This window comes from Nicotiana tabacum, chromosome 21 (assembly GCF_000715075.1).
Source record: "Nicotiana tabacum cultivar K326 chromosome 21, ASM71507v2, whole genome shotgun sequence".
Taxonomy (NCBI): domain Eukaryota; kingdom Viridiplantae; phylum Streptophyta; class Magnoliopsida; order Solanales; family Solanaceae; genus Nicotiana; species Nicotiana tabacum.
The window spans coordinates 13,838,948-13,863,339 of record NC_134100.1 but is presented as its reverse complement, the minus strand read 5'-3'; positions in this window follow the sequence as shown (position 1 = coordinate 13,863,339).

Here is a 24,392-nt window from a genome sequence, read left to right as displayed (position 1 = left end):
TACCTCCCATTTCTGGAGAGCAGTTCAACGAGAGTTGGGCACGCGAGTTGAGTTGAGCAGAACGTTTCATCCTTAGACAGACGGGCAGTCCGAGCGGACTATTCAGATTTTGGAGGATATGCTCCGAGCTTATGTCATTGACTTTGGAGGCTCGTGGGATTAGTTTTTGCCTTTAGCAGAGTTATCCTACAACAACAACTACCAGTCGAGTATTCAGATGGCTCCTTATGAGGCTTTATATGGTAGGCGATGTCGGTCTCCGATTGGATGGTTTGAGCCGGGAGAGGCTCGGTTGTTGGGTACGGATCTAGTTCAGGAGGCTTTGGACAAGGTCAGGATTATTCAGGATAGGCTTCGTACAACTCAATCCAGGCAAAAGAGCTATGCAAACCACAAGGTTCGTGATTTGGCATTCATGGTCGGTGAGCGGGTATTGCTCCGAGTGTCGCCTATAAAGGGCGTGATGAGATTTGGGAAGAAGGGAAAGCTTAGCCTTATGTTTATTGGTCCGTTTGAGATTCTTTATCGAGTGGGAGAGGTGGCTTATAGATTTGCATTGCCGTCGAGCTTATCAGCCGTGCATGCAGTGTTTTATGTGTCCATGCTTTGGAAATATCACGGCGATCCATCTCACGTGTTAGATTTCAGCACTATCCAGTTGGACAAGGACTTGTCTTATGAGGAGGAGCCGGTAGCTATTCTAGATCGGCAGGTTCGTCAGTTGAGATCGAAGGGTTTTCCTTCTGTTTGTGTTTAGTGGAGAGGTTAGCCTCCTGAGGCATCGACCTGGGAGTCCGAGTTCGATATGCAGAGCCGTTATCCCCATCTTTTCCCTGACTCAGGTACTTTCTTCTTCTATCCATTCGGACGAACGGTTGTTTTAGAGGTGGAGAATGTGATGACCTAAAAGGTCATCACTTGCTTTAAATTAAATTCCGTGTATCCAAGGCCTTGAAAACCGCATTTATCATCACCTCGATTTGCGTGCGTAGTCCGGACGCGTAACCGGAAAGCTTAAATATGAAAATCTGTGAAAAATGATAAAAAAAATTTGCTATAAAATGAGTAAATTTGACTTCGGTCAACGTTTTGGGTAAATGAACCCAGACACGTACCCGTGATTTGATGGTCCCGGAGGGTCCGTAGGAAAATATGGGACTTGGGCGTATGCCCGGAATCGAATTCTGAGGTCCCAAGCCCGAGAAATGAATTTTTAAAGAAAATTATTTTCTGAAATTATTTTCTGAAATTGTTTAAAGAAATTTGAAATGAAATTTGATTAGAACATGATGGTATCGGGCCCGTATTTTGGTTCCGATGCCCTATACAGGTCTTATATATGATTTAAGACATTTTTGTAAAATTTGGTGAAAAACGGATGTCATTTGACGTGATTCAGACCTAAATTGCTAAAGCTGATGTTGTAATAAGTTTGAGAAAATTCTTTGATTTTGAGGTTTAATTCGTTGTTATTGAGGTTATTTTGGAAATTTGATCTTACAGATAAGTTTGTATGATGATATTGAGTTAGTACGTATGTTTGGTTAGGAGCCCCGAGGGTTCGGGTGTGTTTCGAATGTGTTTCCGAAGGCTTTTGACTTAAGAAAAGTTGTTGGTTTTTGCTGTTGAGTGCCCATGGATTTTACCCTTCGCGTTCGCGTGGACCCTCTCGCGAACGCATAAGGCAAATATCCCAGGTGCCAGATTCCTTCTAAGCGAACGCGTAGCGCAGGTCGCGAATGCGAGGCAGTGGGGGGCTATCTCTTCGCGAACGCGGTCTTGGCCACGCGAAGGCCAAGTGAGCCTGGGCAGGGGGTGAGGCAATTACCCTACGCGAACACGACACATTGAACGTGAACGCGAGGCTCGAAGAGTTTTCTACTCTGCGAACGCAAGCCGTTGTCCGCGAACGCGAAAGCTTATCCAGCCTAACCCATCGCGAACGCGAAGAACATTTTTGCCCAGTTATTTTAAAGTCTCAAAAACATAACACTTACGGGATTTTTACAAAATTTCATAAACCTCAAAACCGAACACTTACGGGATTTTTACAAAATTTCATAAACCACTTCTTCTCCAAAGCTCTTAGGCAATTTTTGAAGCATTTCTTCACCATAACCTCTTAGGTAAGTAATCTTTAACTTGTTTTCTTCCATTTTTATCAACACCCATTAGATTTCTAGGCCTAAAACATGTGATTAAGGATAGAAAATTAGGGATTCAGGTAGAGTTAGGGCTTTTTGATTATTTATGATTTGGACCTGGTTTTGGGGTCGGATTTGAAAACAAATTATATATTCGGACTCGTGGGTGAATGGGTGATCGAGTTTTGGTCCGAACCTCGTGTTTTGACTAAGCGGGCTCAGGGTCAACTTTTTGGATTTTTGGAAGAATGAATAGAAAGCTATAATTAGGCATTGGAATTGAATTGTTAGCATTTATTGATGTTATGAAGTCAATTATGTTTTGATACAATTGAATTGGAGCCGAATTCGAAAGGAAAAAGCGGTGTTTGACGCTTGAGTTGGCCGTGTGAGTTCGAGGTAAGTGTTTGGTCTAACCTTAGCTTGAGGGATTAGGAGTTGAGTCCTATTTGCTATGTGGTAATAGTTGAGTACGGCGTATATGCATGGTGACGAGTATCTATATGTTGGTGTCTAGCATGACTGTGAGTCTTTATATAGTGAATATCTTGATTTCGTTGTATCTTTCATGCCTTGGTGACAATTTCTATTTGTTGAGAAAAGTTTTGTAGAAGGAATTGTGACCTTTGAACATCGAGGAGCATTGACTCAAGTTATATTACGAATTGCGAAAGTATATGAGATGATTGAACCATTTGGAGCATTGACTCAAGTGGTAAAGTGAGTTATGAAATAAAAGTGAAAGAAAGAGAAAAAATTATTGAATTGTTCCCTTGCCAGAATATTGTTGCTTTATTGATTATCTCCCTTGCCGGGATATTGATATTATTGATGTTGTTCCCTTGTCGGGATTTAATTGTTTAATTGTTGTTCCCTTGCTGGTATTCCTATATGACCTTGTTTATTCCCTTGCCCCTTGTTTGTGATTGTTGTTTGGGTGAGGAAGAGTGTTAAAGCACGAAGGGTGATGTCGTGCATTGTTTATTATTGTGAGGAAAGAGTGTAAAGCACGAAGGGTGATGCCGTGTCGCACGATGTACTATTCCGTGCCAATTTTATTGATTATATGGTGAGGAAAGAGAGTAAAAGCACGAAGGGTGATGTCGTGCACTTCTTTATTAAATGATTGTTTTGGTAAGTATGAGAGTAAAAGCACGAAGGGTGATGTCGTGTACACTTTTATTATATAAATGCTTTGGTGAGGACGAGAGTAATAGCACGAAGGGTGATGCCGTGCAACTATTGGTTTCTGATTCTTTGTTGATACTCGAGTTATGTTGTTCCTTCCTTTACTTGATGCCTTTCTATTCGGAACTGTTATCTCCCTCACAACATGTTCCCCTCTCCCACATTGACTGGTTGTTTCTGTATTTCTTTTCCGCTGTATATATTTTAAACTACACAAGTTTATTTGGTAGTCTGGTCCTAGCCTCGTCACGACTTTGCCGAGGTTAGGCTAGACACTTACTAGCACATGGGGTCGGTTGTGCTGATACTACACTCTGCACTGTGTGCAGATCCTGGAGCAACTTTCGGACAGTAGTTGGAGTGCTTCCTTCAGTCCACCCGGAGACCCAAGGTAGACCTGCAGGAGTCTGCAAGCCCTGACGTCTCCCTCTATCTTTATTTCCTATTTCATTTTCCTTTATTTAGAAATAGTGTACTGTTATTTCTTCATACCTTGTATGTAGTAATCTTAGATAGTCTGTGACACTGTGACACTAGGTTTTGGGTGGTTGAGATTTAAGTAACTGTAATATTCGTAGATTTCAGATGTTTAATTGTTATCTTCCGCTTAATTACTTAAGGTTCCGCAGATTTTCATGTTATCGCCTTCTAATTGTTAAAAGAAGTAATTGGATAATGAAGTAAGTAGTCAATGATTGGCTTGCCTAACTCTCACTAGTAGGTGCCATCACGGCTCCCGAGGGTGGAAAATCCGGGTCGTGACACTTCGAGTGTCGCCTATGAAGGGTGTGATGAGATTTGGGAAGAAGGGCAAGCTTAGCCCTAGGTTCATTGGCCCGTTTGAAATTCTTAATTGAGTGGGAGAGGTGGCTTATAGACTTACGTTGTCGCGGAGCTTATCAGCCATGCATCCAGTGTTTCATATGTCCATGCTTTGGAAATATCACAGCGATCCATCCCACGTGTTAGATTTCAGCACTGTCCAATTGGACAAGGACTTGTTTTATAAGGAGGAGTTGGTGGCTATTCTAGACCGACAGGTTCGTCAGTTGAGATCGAAGAGTTTTCCTTATGTTCGTGTTCAGTGGAGAGTTCAGCCACCTAAGGCATCGACCTGGGAGTCCGAGTCCGATATACGGAGCCGTTATCCCCATTTTTTTCCCGACTCAGGTACTTCCTTCTTCTGTCCGTTCGAGGATGAACGGTTGTTTTAAAGGTGGAGAACATTATGACCTTTTAGGTCATCACTTATTTTAAAATGAAATTCTACATTTCTAGGACTTAAAAACTTCTTTTAGCATCACCTCGATTGGCGTGCGTCGTCCTGGCGCGTAGTTAGAAAGCCTAAATATGAAAATCTATGAAAAATGATAAATTTTGACTAAAAAATGAGTTACTTTGACTTCGGTCAACATTTTGGGTAGACGGACCCGGACCCATGATTGGACGGTCTCGAAGAGTCCGTAGGAAAATATAGGACTTAGGCGTATGTCTGGAATCGAGTTCCGAGGTCCCAAACCTGAGAAATGAATTTTTGAAAAAAATTGTTTTCTGAAATTGTTCATAAGGTTTGGAAATGAATTTTGATTAGAACGTGTTGGTAGCGGGCCCGTATTTTGGTTCTGGTGCCCGATACAGGTCTTATATATGATTTAAGATAATTCTGTGAAGTTTGGTAAGAAACGGAATCTGTTTGACATGATTCGGACCTTAAATGCAAAATTTGATGTTTAAAAACGTTTTGAGAAATTTCATTGATTTTGAGGTTTAATTCGATGTTCATGATGTTATTTTGGCAATTTTATTACACGAATAAGTCCGTAGAATATTTTTGAGGTTGTGTGTATATTTGGGTTGGAGCCCCGAGGGCTCGGGTGAGTTTTGGATAGGCCACGGGGTGTATTTTTAACTTAGAAAATTGTAGGTTTTCAGTTGTGCAAAACAGGCCTGTAGGCTTCGATATCGCAAATGCGATATCGCAAATGCGAGCGGCTTGTCTCAATTGCGAAGAAAGCCCAGGCCAGCTCCCTCTCGCAAATGCGAGATTATCTTCGCAATTGCGAAGTTTCCCATTTGGCCGGTGATCGCAAATGCGATGTTGTGGTCGCAATTCCCAAGTTGCAAATGCGAAAGTTTAGTTTTCCCTGAAGGGTTCACAAATGCGAGCCCTGTTTCACAATTCCCAAGCTAGAAGAGGTCGGGGTTCGCAATTGCGAACCCCTGTTCACAATTCCCATATCTGAGACCTTCAATTTTTATACTTAGACGATTTTAAACTCATTTTTCACATCTTTTCAAAATACAAACTCCTTTGGGCGATTTTCCAAGAACAACTCTTCTTCCAAATCGATTGTAAGTTAATTTTAACTCATTTCTTTCAATCATTAACATCTTTTAACATAATTTCAACTCAAAATCAATCATTTTCATGGGGGAAATTGGGTGTTTTAAGTAGAACCTAGGTTTTTCAAAAATTGGGGATTTGGACCTCAATTTGAGGTCCGATTTCAAAACAAATCATATATTTCGGTTCGTGGGAGAATATGTAATCGGGTTTTGGTTCGAACCTCGGGTTTTGATCATGTGGGCCCAAGGCGATTTTTGACTTTTGGGCAAAACTTTAGAAAAACTTATTTTCATGCATTGAGATTGATTCATTTAGTGTTTATTGATGTAATTAAGTAACTTATGGCTAGATTCGAGCGAATTGGTGGTGGAATCAAAGGGTAAAGCTATAATTGAAACGTGAATTGTGTTCGTGGCATCGAGGTAAGTGCTTGGTCTAACCTTAGCTTAAGGGATTAGGAGTTGTGTCTTATTTGCTACATGTTAATTGTGGAGTATGGTGTATAGGCATGGTGACGAGTATCTATACGTTGGTGTCAAGCATGCCCATGAGTTTTGTATTATAATTGTTATGACTCCGTTGTGGTTTATTGCGCTTCATATGTTATTATCACCATTGTTCCCTTGTCAGAATGTTTGTTTGATATTAATGATCCCTTGCCGGGATGTTTGTTTTGATATTATTGTTCCCTTGCCGAGATGTTGTTGAAATATCATTGTTCCCTTGCCGAGATTCCTTGTGATTATTGTTGGCTTGTAAATGGGAGCGGGTGGTACGCCTACCACAAGATATAATGAAATGGGAGTGGGTGATACGCCTACCACAAGATAAATGAAATGGGAGCAGGTGGTACGCCTACCACAAGATATAATAAAATGGGAGCGGGTGGTGCGCCTACCACAAGATAATTGAAATGGGAGCGGGTGGTACGCCTACCACAAGATAAATGAAATGAGAGCGAGTGGTATGCCTATAATAAAATATAATAAAATGGGAGCGGGTGGTACGCCTATCTAGAGATAAATGAAATGGGAGCGGGTGGCACGCCTGCCACGAGATACAGGAAATGGGATTGGGTTGTACGCCTTCAACAAGATGTGAAAAGAAAGTGAAATCTGCCTCTGTTTTCCTTATTCTTGTTAGTGGTTGATTTTGATTCCTTTATAATTCTCTTGATATTCTGTTTGACCTGTTATTCCCCGAAGCATGTTCCCCCCTCCTATTTTTATTTGTTTATTTCTGTATTTTTTTTCCGCTGTATATATATTTGAACTGCACAGGTTTATTTGGTAGTATGGTCCTAGCCTCGTCACTACTTCGCCGGGGTTAGGCTGGACACTTACCAGCACATGGGGTCGATTGTGCTGATACTATACTCTGCACTATGTGTAGATCCCGAAGCAGCTTTTGGACAGTAGCTTGGAGGCTTCCTTCAATCCATCCGGAGACCCAAGGTAGACCTACAGGCGTTCGCAGGCCCTGGCGTCTCCCTCTGTCCCTATTTCCTGTTTCATTTTCCTTTTATTCAGAAACAGTGTACTATTATTTCTTTAGATTTTGTATGTAGCAATCTTAGACAGTCTGTGACACTGTGACACCGGGTTTTGGGTGGTTAAGGCTTAAGTATTTGTAATAGATGCAGCTTTCATAAATCTTATTGTTGTCTTCCGCTTAAATTTGAATTTCCGCTGTTACCACATTATCGTCTTATATTTGTTAAAAAGAAATAACTGATTAATGAAGTAATTAGATTAAAGGTTTGGCTTGCCTAGCTCACATTAGTAGGCGTCATCACGACTCCCGAAGGTGGGAAATCCGGATCGTGACAATTTTCAAGTGAATTGCAGGCCTCTAACTAATAACAATATCACCGAAGTACTTGATAATGATACAAGATTCTACAAAAAAATATATTACCATCGAACTAAACCACAATTAGGAGCTCTTAGCTTTTTGTTGTTCCTTTTTTTATCCCAAAATTAACTTTGCTATAATATATTGTTAAAAGATAAGATTAATTGTACAATTTAGTCTGTTTGCATAGTAGGATAGATTCGTTGTTATAGCTATTGAGAGTTTACGATAGACGGAAATTTATGTCTAGGTTGTAAAGTCTTTTTATACTTTGTAAATATTACTTGGTGAGTAAAATTCTTTTACTTACCAAAACGAATATTAATTGTATGAAGAAAAAAAAGTTAAAAATAGATATCTTCCACCATCTATCCATCACGTTATTTCCAATATCTAAAAATTTGGATTTTTTGGGTAAGATTTTAACTAACTTTAACCTAAATATTAGGATTTCTTACTTAGTTCCATAAGGAAAAAATATAACAATCAAACTTTTAGTTGATTTTATTGTCCTAAATATTAGAAAAATAATTTAAATTATAATTTTGTTCAATATAATATTTATTTTTAAAGGATAAAAAAGGCAAACATAATTTATATCAAATATTATGAAACGCATACAAAAAATAATAAACTTTCAATTGCATAATATTCTAAAACTAATTGTAACTGAATATGTACGAAATTTAATATGTACAAAGTTTAATAATTTGTTCCTAAGAACAAAAAAAAAAACATAATATATAATACAAACCAACAAATTAATAATGTTTTGGCACAATGAAAGGACAAAATAGAAATAATATTAATTTGTAAAATCACTTATAGAATGCAACAATATTTAATATTAATTTTCCGATTCCATGATTTTCTTTGATTTAATTAAGCCTTAATAATTCGGATATATAAAAATCATATTTACTCAAGATACATTAGTAACAAAAAAATCAAAGATAGAAAGTCATTTAGTAATTCATACCTTCTTTGGCATTTTTTCCCCTGTTGTGTTGCACGTTATCCTACATTAATTATTACGAAAGTTATATTTAATCAAATATAAATTCTTAACTATAAAAATGGTTAAAGAAAATTGTTACCGCTAGAAAATAATTTTACTTAACTCCAATGCCGACTAGTGCAATCTCTAAATTCAACTCCAATTCTTATTAATCCAATCTTTAGTTAAAAAGCACGCATATTTTTTGTGTTTCATCCATGATTATACTTGCTCGTGCAAATCTAAAACTCCACCATACTTGAAGTTTCATGAATGCAAAAAAATAGCTTCAAGTTGATCTACCGTCAAACCGAATCATTAAAGATAGGTTAACAACAAGAAACTATAGATGACAAGTTGATTGAAAGGAAGAGGAGAAAATAAATTGGTTAAAAAAATTATCACCTTAACCAGTCACTTCATTTCTGTTAAAGAACCTTTTCTACAAAATTTTAGGGTTTAAGATTTAGGGTCAAGAAGACGGTTCACTTAAAATATATGGTGGTGTTCACTGCAAATAAAATAACAACAGAAAGTTAAGTAAGTATATATTGAAGACTTAAAATGTATACGGTATAAAAGGAGAACATAGTTCGACATAAAATCTGGATACATTATACATGATATGCAGAATTAAGAAAAAAAATAGAATTTAATAAAAATATTAGATATATAATTGATATCCACTAATAACAAAGGTCAGGCTTTTAAAATCTTGTGGCGTGGTCAATATATATTGAGCTTATTAAATAGAGCCGCCATTATGTAGAAACATATTTAGATGGATGAAACATATATAATGGCTTCGATAAACATGTTGATCCTATAGTTCTGCTTTGAGAGACCCTTCGAACCAGAGTCAGAATTAATATTGTCGAAATCAACGAATATATTATATATTCAATTTGGCTTCAAACTCCTAGCAATAGGTAGAATAAAAAAATATTCTATAATACAATTTTGTCCAAATTGAATTTTTTCGTTGATTAGGATAGTATCCTTTAAAAGTGAAATTATCCTTTTCCAAAAATAATAGATGACCAATAGGATCAACTTTGTAGGGTCGATGTATGTGTAGTTTAAATTGGAAAAGAATTCCATCATTAGGTTATTTATAATTAGATCCCTAAATTATACAAATACTTAAGGGCATAAAAGTCGGTCAACATTTTAAGAATTACTCTATTTTTAAAGAGTGAAAAATGCAAACAACATTTCGCTAAGCGCATTCGTGCCTGTAATATAGTATAGTATAGATAAAAGTAAACAGTAATTAGTTAAGCTTTTCTTTTTTTAATAACATATGATTCTCGAGGATTAGTGACACATAGTTAGAAAAAGCAGGGTTTACAGTACTATCTGAATATGTTATGTATATCTTGAATATTCCACTAGATAATTCTCTAATAAGTAGATTAATTGCATTAAAATTATACTCCTTTCATTTGCTTTTACTTATTATGTTTCGCTTTTCAAGAGTCAAGCTACATAAACTTTGACCAATATTTTAAAATATATATTTTCAGCATATTAATATGAGAAAAACTATAAATTATAGTATTTTTCGTATAGTTTCCAAATATCTAAATTTTTGTTTTAAAATATTAAAAAACTTTAATGCAACTTAGCTTCAAAAATTAATTAAATTAACTTTCGAAAAGCGAAATGTGACAAGTAAAAGTGAACCGAGTGAGTATAATATTGGTACCACTCATTGTAGAATTTTTTAAATTTGCAGTTACATATTTGTACTTTGGGGGAGCATATTACTTCCTGAGCTCTTCCGAAGTGGAACCATATTACTGTCATGTGGCATATAGCACGCACTTTCTAAGTGTTTTTAACCATTTAATATTTTACTTTCACATTCTTTCCTTCTTCTTTTTTTCTCTTTTTTTTTTTCATTTTATTCTTGTTTTTATAGTGGATCCTTTTTCTTAAGTTGGGAATGTTTCGTCGTCGTTGGGATTCACCATTAAAGGTTATTGTACACTTTTTACATTTTTAACTGTTCTTCTTCTCCATAAAGGACTTTTTCATAACAATGTCAATCCTATATTTTTCACTATTAAAGACTATTATAAAATCACCTAAGTTTACCCACTAAATTTGAAAATCACTCGAAAAGGATCCATTCTGCCATATAAGAAAAGGATACTATCGACTTTAACACTATTCCAACATCTTCGTGTAAGGTGGATAAAACTCAAAACAGTTTTAATACGCAACTCAAAGAAGCTCAGGATACAAATTGGAAGTTTCAACTTATTATCAGTCAGTTGGACGCAACAAAGAAGCAATAAGCTCCTCCTCCGGCCAAATTCTTTGTGTCTCCAGCTCAGGGTTCCCCTAACTGTTAGGGATATAATAAATATGCCCTAGATCCAATCTCATATTTGATGATTTGAACATATTTTTGTGAGCGTTATTTGATATAATAATATATGACATCTGATATTCTTTTATCATAGTTATTATTAATTGTTTGATTAACTTAATTAATAAGGTCCTTGATTAAATTGTGAGACTTGACATTATGATAGAGATCATGATAATGAGAGTGAAGTTTCTTATAATTTAATCTAAATTTGTTCTTGATCATAGGATTATTAATTTGGACATTAGTAATCCGGTTAGATTAATATTTATGTGATCGTCTTTATTGGATAAATATTAGTTGATTTCATTAACTAAATCACATAGATAGATGGCGCATATAGCGATATGATCACTGAACCGACTCATTGGATAATTCCTAATGGTTAGAATTACCATAAATTGTCAATAGAATGTTCTCTTGAAGAATGTGATGTAAGAGTTTCCTTTGACCTGAGATCGTCATAGTAATTGACAAGTTGTTTATTGTGCTTTGATACTAGACACCTATAGCCCTAGGGAGATAGTTGAAAGGATATTGAGTATGATTAAATACTTGTAGAATTAGTGATTGATCAAGATGGAATTTGTCAATTCTTGGTAATGAGTTTAAGCTCCATGTTGTCATGAATTATAAACGACCAAATTAAGACCTTGGCCAGGGCAATTGAATGAAAAGAAGAAAAAAGTTTCTTAGGTCATTCAATGGTCGATTATATTTGACATGGACACATAGTTGGTCGCCTATTAGGATTTGACAGTTGAACAATATCCTAGGGTGACCCAGAGCTATAAGGACAGAAGGAAATACTACATTATTCTTCTGCGGGTTCTTGAGAGTAAATTGTATACCTCATGCTATCCGGTCATTAAAGAGTGTTGCTAGACGTCACCCTTGATTAGTATATCGATATGATCAATTTACTACCGGCTTAGTATTGAACCTATGGGGTCGCACACTAACTAGGGTTCTGATCTTTGCTAAAGGATTAATTACTTTATTACTTGGTAATTAAATTAAAAATTCATTTAGTCAAATAAATTTAGTTATTAGTGTCACACCTCCTTTTTGCGCGCCCGGCCCCGAAGGGTTAAAATGCGCGGGTGGAGTTTTTCCAATTTAAGTGACAATATTCGAAATGGGATTATTTATTTAATTCAGAGTCGCCACTTGGGAAAGGTTTGGCTTTTGGTGTCCCAAGTCACCGGTTTATCTTGAATCCCAAATCGAGGAAATTTTTGACTTTTCCAAATGAAGTCTGCGAACCAGAAATTCTAAGTAAGGAATTCTATTGACCCGAGGGAAGGTGTTAGGCACTCTCGAATCCCGTGGTTCTAGCACGGTCGCTTAAATTGTTATAATGGCTAAATATCTGATTTAAATACAAGTTGTGACTTATGTGCTTTTATTAAGTTTTAACCGCTTTTATTATTATCATTTATTTTTATAGAATTGCAACGTCGTGAAAATGTATCTCGAACCACGTCACAATCAATGCACCCGTAGTTGTTAACACATTTCGACTCCGTTGAGATTTGAAATTGGGTCACATAAATGCGCGCCCGAATTTAAGAATGTAATTTGATTAAGTCGCGCCTAAAGAATCTAACGCGTTATTGTCTTCGGGGAGGGCAGTGGAATTCACTAAACAGCCCGTCCCAAATTCTAAGTATTTATTATGACCAATTATTGAGGGCCCCGCAATTTGCCTTTTGATTCGGCGAGGCTCGTCTCATTATTTTAGAAGGGTACCCTACAAGGACTACATTTTTACTACATTTATCTTTAAAGGGAAGGATGATGCCGAATTTTGCTGGTTTAGACAAATACGGACTGAATCCTTATTATGTTTGCCGAACCTAAACTTGTTTGATTACCTGATTGATTGTTCATGAGGTGAGAGCTACGGCATGCTTTGTCTTCAACAAGTGAATATGCTTATTAATTCGCTAAGTGAGATTGCAAACAAACTAACAACATATATTGAGTTATGTTTTAACGACCTCCAAGTTCTATTCTTAACACTCTAACCTATTTGAAATTGATAAAAAGAAATCGGCTGTTTTATTAGGAAAAATTACTACTAATTGAACTCAAAAAATGATTATTAGTTTTTCTCAACAATCATTACATCATTTCAAAAATAAAAATCTGTACCGAAACCCAGTATCGAACCTGTATTGGAACGAATAAACTGACAAGAGAACTGGCATTCATAGCCATACTCTTAGTGTGACTGTATGGGAGTTTGTTTGGGGGATACATTTATCCCGGACCCAGTATCACAGTTTTGTCAATTCAGTGGTCTAGGCAAAATACATACAATGCTTACCATGACTCTATATTATACAGTCATACTAAATCAAACAAGTGTTATACTGAACTGAATGTATACTAAATCAAAACATGCTGTCTATGTCATACTGTCATTACTATTGAGCCATGCTATCTAACAGTTCATCTTAAGCAGAATGTATGCTAGTTCATACAGAATATTTGCAGTTCACAGTAAGAATACAGGCCCAACCAACATTCGAACTATCTTTTTACACCAATGCTATAACATAAACTGGCGTTCATTTCTTTATTTCTGCTTCAACTTCAAACTTTCAACAATACAAGGTTCAAAGGTTGTGTACCTGGGAATATTTGCAATTGAAGAAAAAGGGCAATCAGTAGAGTAACAATGAACAAATGCAGCAGCAGTAACAGCACCAACAGCAACAGGGCAGAATAGCAGCAGGCAAAACAATACAGCAAGAAACAGGCTCGAGTGCAGAGATGCAACTATGGCCAATAGAAAGTAATAGCCAAATAACAGCAACACCCAGTGGAGTAGAATCAGAACTCCAGACAGACCAAACTAGTAGTAAACCAATGAAAAAAACACTCGACTAATAGACACAACTGGAATTTCAAAGAATCAGAATGGGTTTCAACAAGTTGAGCAACTGAAAATTAATAATCATAGGAGGAAAAAGTTTCTGATTGTTGGTTGTATAGTTTCTATCCCTTCACCTCTCTCTATCTGTGTTTGTGTTTTTTTTTTCTTTTCAACTCCTAAGGTTCAATCTCCTTCCTTAATTCTGTATGTCCATGCCTTTATAAACCTCCAAAACTATCTCTTTCAACAGCCTGTTTTCAGAATATCCTAGTACCCCTCCCATGTGCCTTCTATTTTTAATTCCAAACTTTAGCTAATTAAGTATTAAACCCCATCAACATTCTCTAGCAAACTTCAATTTTAAAAGGTTTTAAATACTCCTTTAAACTAAAGCCAAGTATGGGCAGTGGAACGTATCTGACAGCATATGCTGTCAAATTGTTTAAAACTTAACAAAGGCCTTTATGCAGGCCACAGGCTGTGCACAAAGCACATGAGGTGCACTAATGGACATGCTGTGCACGAGTGCACATGCCTTCCAATTCAGAATTTAACAAACAAATCTTTTTACATTACTGTTTAATCCAAACAACTATAAGTAAACAAAAACTGGTTCTTAATTGACTCAACAAACGCTTAGCAGAAGTAAATCGATTTGTTATTGTTCGGACAGTTGAGATTAATTGACGACACATGTCGACTCGACTATATTAGCATTAACATACACAATCGTAACCAAAAATCCGACATTTAACAGTATCGACCCATAATTCGAATTATACTGACTGAGCAAAGTGGTACTTGAGGAACCAATTGCTCAGTCAACATTTGAAGCTCAATTATTGTACAACAAATACATATGTTTCATCAGAACAGGAGGGGGGGATTTTAGACAAACAAACAGAAGTTCAGGCAAAATGGTTGAAGAACAGTTGATAGAAGTCAAGGACAGAAAACGAACAGACCCTTACAACAATCAAACGAACCAAAGCAAATAAAGAAAAGAAAGAACTTACCTTAAACCTTGAAAATTAAGACCTCGACTCGGACTTGGCCAGGCCTTTCTTAAGGCTGAACGGACTTTAAACGAAGTGTTTCTCAGATGAGAAACACTTTGATTAAAGTCCATTAGACCTTAATCTCTTTGGTTGAACCAAATGACGGAGGAATACAAAATTTTCAAACTTAGATCTGGGATTCAGGCTTCCCTGGTCAGATTCGGACCAAACCAAGTATGGTTTGGTCACGAGGGGGGTCTGGGGAGTATCTGGTGTGAAGCTGGGGTTAAACTGTGTAGATCGAGTTTCGACTCGAATCTTCAAATGAAGATTCGAGAAGGTGGGGAGGGATTCGAACTACAGGGTTAATGGATTCATGTTCAGGAAGGCAAGGGGATTCTAGGGTGTTAAGGGGAAGGTCACCGGCATCCATGCCGCCGGCTTTCATGGCGAAAGTACGCAGGGGCGGCTAGGGTTTTAGGGCTGTTTGTTTGGAGACGAAGGTTGGGGTTCAGATAGGGGGGGCAGGGTAGGATTATGGCCTTATATAGTTAATGGGTGGGTTGATCTCGACCGTTAGATCAATCTAGATCTACGGTCTGGATCTGATAGCTTAAGTGGAACGGTGTCGTTTCAAGGGTAAAGGGTTGGGGTCGGTCCGGGTGAGACGGGTCGGGTTTATTGGTGGGTTATGGGGAATTGATCTTGGCCGTTGATCAATTTGAGATCAACGGCCCAGATCAAACTGTACCAAAACGACGTCGTTTGGATTCTCTGGGCATCAGGTGGTGTTGGACCGGGCAGGCCTGGGTTTTGGGCTGTTTGTTTGGGCCAATTTTGTTAAAATTGGCCCAAGTCCGGGAGGGAAGGGGTCCTTTCAATATATTTTTTTCTTTTTTTTTCTTATTTATTTTAAAACAAAACTAAGCCAAAAAATCAAATTAAAATTAAACACACACTCAATACAATTATTTGCACACACACTAAAATATTTCAAAACAGGTAAAGTTAAACAAAATAAAATCACGGACGAAGATGCCTATTCGTGATTTTCTATTCAACGACCGGATTACGGTTCGAATTATGCAAGACACATATATTTTTGAATTTTGTTTTAATAAAGTAAATAAATAAAAATGGGCCGAAGTCACAAATAAATCAACAAGGTGCCGCACAGAAATCCAAAATTTGTATAGCAGGGCCAATTATTATTTTTTTATTTCCTTTTGGAGCGATTGTCGTGCGAAACAAAAATCACGTGCTCACAGCTGCCCCTCTTTGTTCGGAAACACGAAGAGTTTTCGTGCAAAGATAAAGTGAGCGTGTATGAGCGATTTTTGCCTATGGACCACTCCGTATGAAGCATGTTTTTAAAAGATCTGACCGAATCTTGCTTCAAAGATTTCCTACATATCCTGGGCTAAACAGGAATCAGGTCAATGTAGTTCGGGAAGTTTTGGTAGCTGGGACTACCATGGGATTGCAATGCTTGCTGCTACTGCTGTTGTTGTTGTCACTGCTACGTCACTGACCGCCTTATTACAACCAAACGGAGATTAGAAACTGAACTAACTACTTATATGTTTGTCAACGCTAGTTACAAGATTCCTATCTATGATTCTTTTACGACTTGATCTTGGGTCTTAGCTGATTCTGCTTGTAGACTCTGATCTGAATCTTGATGCTTGCGAGTTGCGGCGACTTGTTTAATCTCCGGGATACCGAATAAAATGTGACTGGCAGAGTTCAGGACCTTAGTCAAATGTTGGGGTCGATCCGCTTTCCCTTTACTCTGATATCTCGGGATATCTTCTTTTGTCTTTTTTCTTCTTTGATTCCGAACTGGGATTTATCTCGTGGGTCATTTCGATCCATGTGGCTCGAGGTCAGACCTGCGGGAGAAAACAAACCAACGCACGAAATTTTCTGCCCCAGTTTCACTAGGAAAATTTCGTTAATCATTCACCAGGAAGTTCATAAAATTGATGAAAGAGGATATACATGTTCAGTTCAGGGCTGGAGCCCTAACACCGGCTAGCTGGGGAGAGGTTCGGTTTGGGGTTTAGAAACCCTAATGCCGAACAAAGGAAGAATTCAGTTTAGGATTTAAAACCCTAATGCTGATTGCATGGAAAAGCTCAGTTTAGGGTTTAAAATCCTAATGCTGGCTGGAAGAAAAGTTCAGTTTAGGGTTTAAAACCCTAATGCTGACTAAATGGAAAATTCAGTTTAGGGTTTAAAAACCCTAATGCTGATTGCATGAAAAAGCTCAGTTTAGAGTTTAAAACTCTAATGCTGGCTGAAAGGGAAAAGTTCAGTTTAGGGTTTAAAACCCTAATGCTGACTAAAAGGAAAATTCAGTTTAGGGTTTAAAACCCTAATGCTGATTGCATGGAAAAGCTCAGTTTAGAGTTTAAAACTCTAATGCTGGCTGAAAGGGAAAAGTTCAGTTTAGGGTTTAAAACCCTAATGCTGACTAAAAGGACAATTCAGTTTAGGGTTTAAAACCCTAATGCTGATTGCATGGAAAAGCTCAGTTTAGAGTTTAAAACTCTAATGCTGGCTGAAAGGGAAAAGTTCAGTTTAGGGTTTAAAACCCTAATGCTGACTAAAAGGAAAATTCAGTTTAGGGTTTAAAACCCTAATGCTGATTGCATGGAAAAGCTCAGTTTAGAGTTTAAAACTCTAATGCTGGCTGAAAGGGAAAAGTTCAGTTTAGGGTTTAAAACCCTAATGCTGACTAAAAGGAAAATTCAGTTTAGGGTTTAAAACCCTAATGCTGATTGCATGGAAAAGCTCAGTTTAGAGTTTAAAACTCTAATGCTGGCTGAAAGGAAAAAGTTCAGTTTAGGGTTTAAAACCCTAATGCTGATTGCATGGAAAGCTCAGCTTAGAGTTTAAAACTCTAATGCTGGCTGAAAGGAAAAAGTTCAGTTTAGGGTTTAAAACCCTAATGCTGACTAAAAGGAAAATTCAGTTTAGGGTTTAAAACCCTAATGCTGATTGCATGGAAAAGCTCAGTTTAGAGTTTAAAACTCTAATGCTGGCTGAAAGGAAAAAGTTCAGTTTAGGGTTTAAAACCCTAATGCTGATTGCATGGAAAGCTCAGCTTAGAGTTTAAAACTCTAATGCTGGCTGAAAGGAAAAAGTTCAGTTTAGGGTTTAAAACCCTAATGCTGATTGCATGGAAAGCTCAGTTTAGAGTTTAAAACTCTAATGCTGGCTGAAAGGAAAAAGTTCAGTTTAGGGTTTAAAACCCTAATGCTGACTGCATGGAAAAGCTCAGTTTAGAGTTTAAAACTCTAATGCTGGCTGAAAGGGAAAAGTTCAGTTTAGGGTTTAAAACCCTAATGCTGACTAAAAGGAAAATTCAGTTTAGGGTTTAAAACCCTAATGCTGATTGCATGGAAAAGCTCAGTTTAGAGTTTAAAACTCTAATGCTGGCTGAAAGGGAAAAGTTCACTTTAGGGTTTAAAACCCTAATGCTGACTAAAAGGAAAATTCAGTTTAGGGTTTAAAACCCTAATGCTGATTGCATGGAAAAGCTCAGTTTAGAGTTTAAAACTCTAATGCTGGCTGAAAGGGAAAAGTTCAGTTTAGGGTTTAAAACCCTAATGCTGACTAAAAGGACAATTCAGTTTAGGGTTTAAAACCCTAATGCTGATTGCATGGAAAAGCTCAGTTTAGAGTTTAAAACTCTAATGCTGGCTGAAAGGGAAAAGTTCAGTTTAGGGTTTAAAACCCTAATGCTGACTAAAAGGAAAATTCAGTTTAGGGTTTAAAACCCTAATGCTGATTGCATGGAAAAGCTCAGTTTAGAGTTTAAAACTCTAATGCTGGCTGAAAGGGAAAAGTTCAGTTTAGGGTTTAAAACCCTAATGCTGACTAAAAGGAAAATTCAGTTTAGGGTTTAAAACCCTAATGCTGATTGCATGGAAAAGCTCAGTTTAGAGTTTAAAACTCTAATGCTGGCTGAAAGAGAAAAGTTCAGTTTAGGGTTTAAAACCCTAATGCTGACTAAAAGGAAAATTCAGTTTAGGGTTTAAAACCCTAATGCTGATTGCATGGAAAAGCTCAGTTTAGAGTTTAAAACTCTAATGCTGGCTGAAAGGAAAAAGTTCAGTTTAGGGTTTAAAACCCTAATGCTGATTGCATGGAAAGCTCAGCTTAGAGTTTAAAACTCTAATGCTGGCTGAAAGGAAAAAGTTCAGTTTAGGGTTTAAAACCCTAATGCTGACTAAAAGGAAAATTCAGTTTAGGGTTTAAAACCCTAATGCTGATTGCATGGAAAAGCTCAGTTTAGAGTTTAAAACTCTAATGCTGGCTGAAAGGAAAAAGTTCAGTTTAGGGTTTAAAACCCTAATGCTGATTGCATGGAAAGCTCAGCTTAGAGTTTAAAACTCTAATGCTGGCTGAAAGGAAAAAGTTCAGTTTAGGGTTTAAAACCCTAATGCTGATTGCATGGAAAGCTCAGTTTAGAGTTTAAAACTCTAATGCTGGCTGAAAGGAAAAAGTTCAGTTTAGGGTTTAAAACCCTAATGCTGACTGCATGGAAAAGCTCAGTTTAGAGTTTAAAACTCTAATGCTGGCTGAAAGGAAAAAGTTCAGTTTAGGGTTTAAAACCCTAATGCTGACTGCATGGAAAAGCTCAGTTTAGAGTTTAAAACTCTAATGCTGGCTGAAAGGAAAATTCAGTTTAGGGTTTAAAACCCTAATGCTGACTGCATGGAAAAGCTCAGTTTAGAGTTTAAAACTCTAATGCTGGCTGAAAGGAAAAGTTCAGTTTAGGGTTTAAAACCCTAATGCTGACTGCATGGAAAAGCTCAGTTTAGAGTTTAAAACTCTAATGCTGGCTGGAAGAAAAGTTCAGTTTAGGGTTTAAAACCCTAATGCTGACTGCATGGAAAAGCTCAGTTTAGAGTTTAAAACTCTAATGCTGGCTGAAAGGAAAAGTTCAGTTTAGGGTTTAAAACCCTAATGCTGACTGCATGGAAAAGCTTAGTTTAGAGTTTAAAACTCTAATGCTGGCTGAAAGGAAAATTCAGTTTAGGGTTTAAAACCCTAATGCTGACTAAAAGGAAAATTCAGTTTAGGGTTTAAAACCCTAATGCTGTTTGAAAGGAACATTCAGTTTAGGGTTTAAAAACCCTAATGCTGATTGGCTGGGGATAAAGCTTGAGAATACTACACGATCTATTTTTGAGTTTTCTCGTTTTAATAGAAGGAAAAAGGGAGTTTTGCGGGAACTTACCTTTTGAGTGAATTCCTTATTGCCAAAATGTTTCTTGTACCCGTGTACCTTCTTCTTTGGGCGACACCTGCTTCTAGCACGGTTGTCTTGGATTAACACCTGTTTCAATTTCTCAGACAAAGAACAATTGTTAGTTCAGAAATGACGGTCGGTTCGGTGACCTTGATCGCTCCCAATTGCTCCGTTGCGTCTTCACTTCTGTTGCGAAGTCTCACCATTGATTTGATTCGAATGGCGAAACCTTTAGACTGCTCGGGCTTGTATTTCCGGATTCTGTGATGATTTGCCTCGTGAGGCCCTTTTTTCTTTTTGTCCCGTTTTGATTGAAGGTTCTCAACGGGGATTTTATTGGAGGTGTTCTGTGGGAACTTGTACAAGAGGAAGCTATGCGGGGGAAATATTTACAAAGTGGATTCTTTGTGCGGATTCTGTACAATGGGGTATGCTGGGTTTTGGTTTCAAAACGGGTTTCCCAGGGTTTGTTGGGGTAAGCTTGTTGGGGAATATTTACAAAAGGACTCGCTGGGGATGTGTTGATGCAATTCCAACGGGGATTTTTTTTTTTTATTATTATTTTTTTCTTTTATACTGGGGAGACTTTGTGGGAGATTGTACACAAGAGAAACTCTGTGGGGTTTTGTACAGGGGGAAGCTCTGTGGGGATTTGTCCGAAGGTGGACTTGCTGGGGAAGATTCCAAGATTTCATTCTTTTTCCTTTACTCCGGAACACCATCAAACGTCATGATTCATCATGCTTGGGTAGTCATATCAACGAGATGAGGTGCTTTCCCTCATTAGACGGGATTCCGTGCAAACAAACCTGCCACCTGCTCTTTCCGGTGTGTCCTGAACTCGGGGTTAAAAATGCAAAAGGGATTCGAAAAGAAACAAAGAAGGGGAAAACAAATCAGAAAAGGAATACCCTTTTCGGGACGAGAAAGACTTATCTGAGGAAGATAACGCTTGGCTTTAAATGACATGACATGCTCTTTGGACTGGACGTCCGACCTTCCATGAACTTGCGTTTTCCTGAACCAGAACAGATCTGTGATTCCAAAACCGGTGGAACTTTGCCGAGACCTTCTTGGGGTGGCGTCATTCCTTTTCGGCCAACAGCGCCCTTTGCGGGTTTTCGCTGGCTGACCTCTCTCATTTCTCTTCCTGTCATCGCTTGATAGCACTCTTTGCGAGTTTTTACTAAACAAGCTCTCTCATTTTGGTTTCTCTACTCCCGTTGCCTCGTGGTGCCCGAAGGTTTTCACCGCCGAGACTCTCTCATTTTATCTCTCTCCATTCAGAGTGTGACGGTCTTCGTTTGTGACGCTTATTGATTCCCCACCATATTTGGTAATTGATTTGAAGGCTCGTGCTTGGTAAAGAGAGGTAGTGATACTAACTTCTCAACTACTCGATGTGCCCCGGTTTTCAATTTCAGGGTGGATAGGATTTTATTGTTGGTGTGACTGAACCTCAGGGAGAGGCTGCCTACGTATCCTTTCGGAATCAAGTCAAACGTAGTTCAGGGTCAATCAAATTTTGTTTTTTTTTTTTTTGTTTCTCTTTTTTTTCTTTTTGTAGAGAGGATTGGGTAGTGTTTGGGAGTAGTGGGGGATAAAACCTTCGCCATTCTCAAATGTGTCAGGACTGCTTGGAGTATGATCTAGACGTAGTATCTCTTGACTGCATCTGCATTCACCGCTGTGTCAGGGTCATTTCCTTCGATATCACCTAAATACAATGCTCCTCTTGGCAATATTTTCCTTACGATGTATGGGCCTTTCCAATTTGGGGCAAACTTTCCTTTTGCTTCTTCATGATGCGGCAGAATACGCCTCAGTACCAGCTGACCTACTTCGAAATTCCGGGGTCGGACTTTCTTGTTGTAAGCACGGGCCATCCTTCGTTGGTATAACTGTCCGTGACAAACTGCAGCCATCCGCTTTTCATCAATCAACGTCAATTGCTCTAACCGAGTCTTAACCCACTCGCTGTCCTCGATTTCTGCTTCGACAATGATTCGAAGCGAAGGAATTTCTACCTCTGCCGGTATCACAGCCTCGGTCCCATAAACCAAAAGATAAGGAGTCGCTCCCACCGATGTGCGTACCGTAGTGCGGTACCCCAATAATGCAAAAGGTAACTGCTCATGCCACTGTCGGGAACTTTGTATTGTCTTCCTCAAAATCTTCTTGATGTTTTTATTTGCAGCTTCCACAGCACCATTGGCTTTTGGCCGATAATGAGTGGAATTCCTGTGTGTTATCTTGAATTGCTCGCACACATCTCCCATCAAGTGACTGTTCAAGTTTGCTACATTATCTGTAATGATAGTCGCAGGAATACCGAAGCGATAGATAAGATTTGAGTGTACAAAATCCACCACAGCTTTCTTGGTGACCGACTTGAAAGTGACAGCCTCTACCCATTTCGTAAAGTAGTCTATGGCCACTAGTATAAACCTGTGTCCGTTCGAGGCCTTTGGTTCAATTGGTCTAATGACGTCCATGCCCCAGGCGACGAATGGCCATGGTGCGGACATGGGATGCAGTTCCGTGGGGGGTGCATGAATCAAATCACCGTGCACCTGACACTGATGACACTTCCGAACGAAACTAAAGCAATCCTTTTCCATGGTCGTCCAGTAATAACCTGCTCGAAGGATTTTCTTTGCCAAGACATACCCGTTCATGTGAGGTCCGCACACACCTGCGTGTACTTCGTGCATGATCTTTCTCGATTCCTCGATATCGACACATCTTAGGAGATTGAGGTCCGGGGTCCTCTTATATAACAAATCACCGCTTAGAAAGAAACCACTTGCATGTCGCCTAATGGTCCTCTTCTGATCTCCAGTAGCATGCTCTGGGTATTCTTGCGTCTTCAGGAATTTCCTGATGTCAAGGTACCAAGGCTGCGTACTTGATCCTACCTCGATTACACTGCAGTAACCGTGTCTTTCCTTGATTTGGATTTCCAAAGGATCGACGTGGGCGTTGCCCGGGTAGGGCAGCATTGAAGCCAAAGTAGCAAGTGCATCTGCCAGTTCATTGTGACACCTCGGAATGTACCTGAATTCTATTGATGTAAAGTGCTTGCTGAGGTCCTCTACATGTTGTCGGTATGGGATAAGCTTGACATCCCGAGTTTCCCACTCGCCTTGAACTTGCCGGATGATCAGGTCAGAATCTCCCATAATCAGTAAGTCTTTGACATCCTGATCGATTGCCATATGTATGCCCATAATGCAGGCTTCATATTCAGCTGTATTATTTGTGCAGAAAAAACGAAGTCTAGCTGTGGCGGGATAATGCTGACCGGCAGGTGAGATCAAAATTGCCCCAATCCCTATACCCTTGGCGTTTACGGCTCCGTCACAGAACATCTTCCAAACATGAGCTTCCTCCGAGATCACTTCTACGGTGTTTACCTCTTCATCTGGAAAGTAGGTATCTAATGGCTGGTATTCCTCATCGACCGGGTTTTCGGCCAAATGATCTGCTAATGCCTGGGCTTTCATTGCCGTGCGAGTGACATAAACTATGTCGAATTCCGTAAGCAAGATTTGCCATTTAGCCAGTCTCCCAGTAGGCATTGGTTTCTGAAATATATATTTCAAGGGATCCAACCTGCTTTTGAGGAATGTAGTGTGGGCTTGGAGATAATGCCTCAGCTTTTGAGCAACCCATGTGAGAGCGCAGCATGTCTTTTCCAACAGAGTGTATTTGGCCTCGTAGCTGGTGAATTTCTTGCTCAGGTAGTAGATCGCCTGCTCCCTTTTCCCGGTTACGTCGTGTTGCCCGAGGACGCAGCCAAAAGAGTTCTCCAAAACTGTCAGATACAAGAAAAGTGGCCTCCCTGGTTCTGGAGGGACCAAGACTGGGGGATTCGAAAGGTACTCTTTGACTTTATCAAAGGCTTCTTGACACTCCGTTGTCCACTTAATCGCCGCATCTTTTCTTAACAACTTGAATATGAGCTCACACGTGCTTGTCAGCTGGGCAATAAATCGACTAATGTAGTTCAGCCTGCCCAAAAGACTCATCACGTCTTTCTTCGTTCTCGGGGGAGGTAGATCTTTGATAGATTTTATCTTAGTCGGATCTAGCTTGATACCTCTCCTGCTTACGATGAAACCCAAAAGTTTACCCGACGGAACTCCGAAAGCGCATTTGGCTGGATTTAGCTTCAAGTCATACTTCCTTAGCCTCTCGAAGAATTTCCTCAAGTCTTGGATGTGATTATCCTGCGTCCTGGACTTGACTATTACATCGTCCACGTACACCTCTATTTCCTGATGCATCATGTCATGGAAAATGGCGGTCATGGCCCTCATGTAAGTAGCCCCAGCATT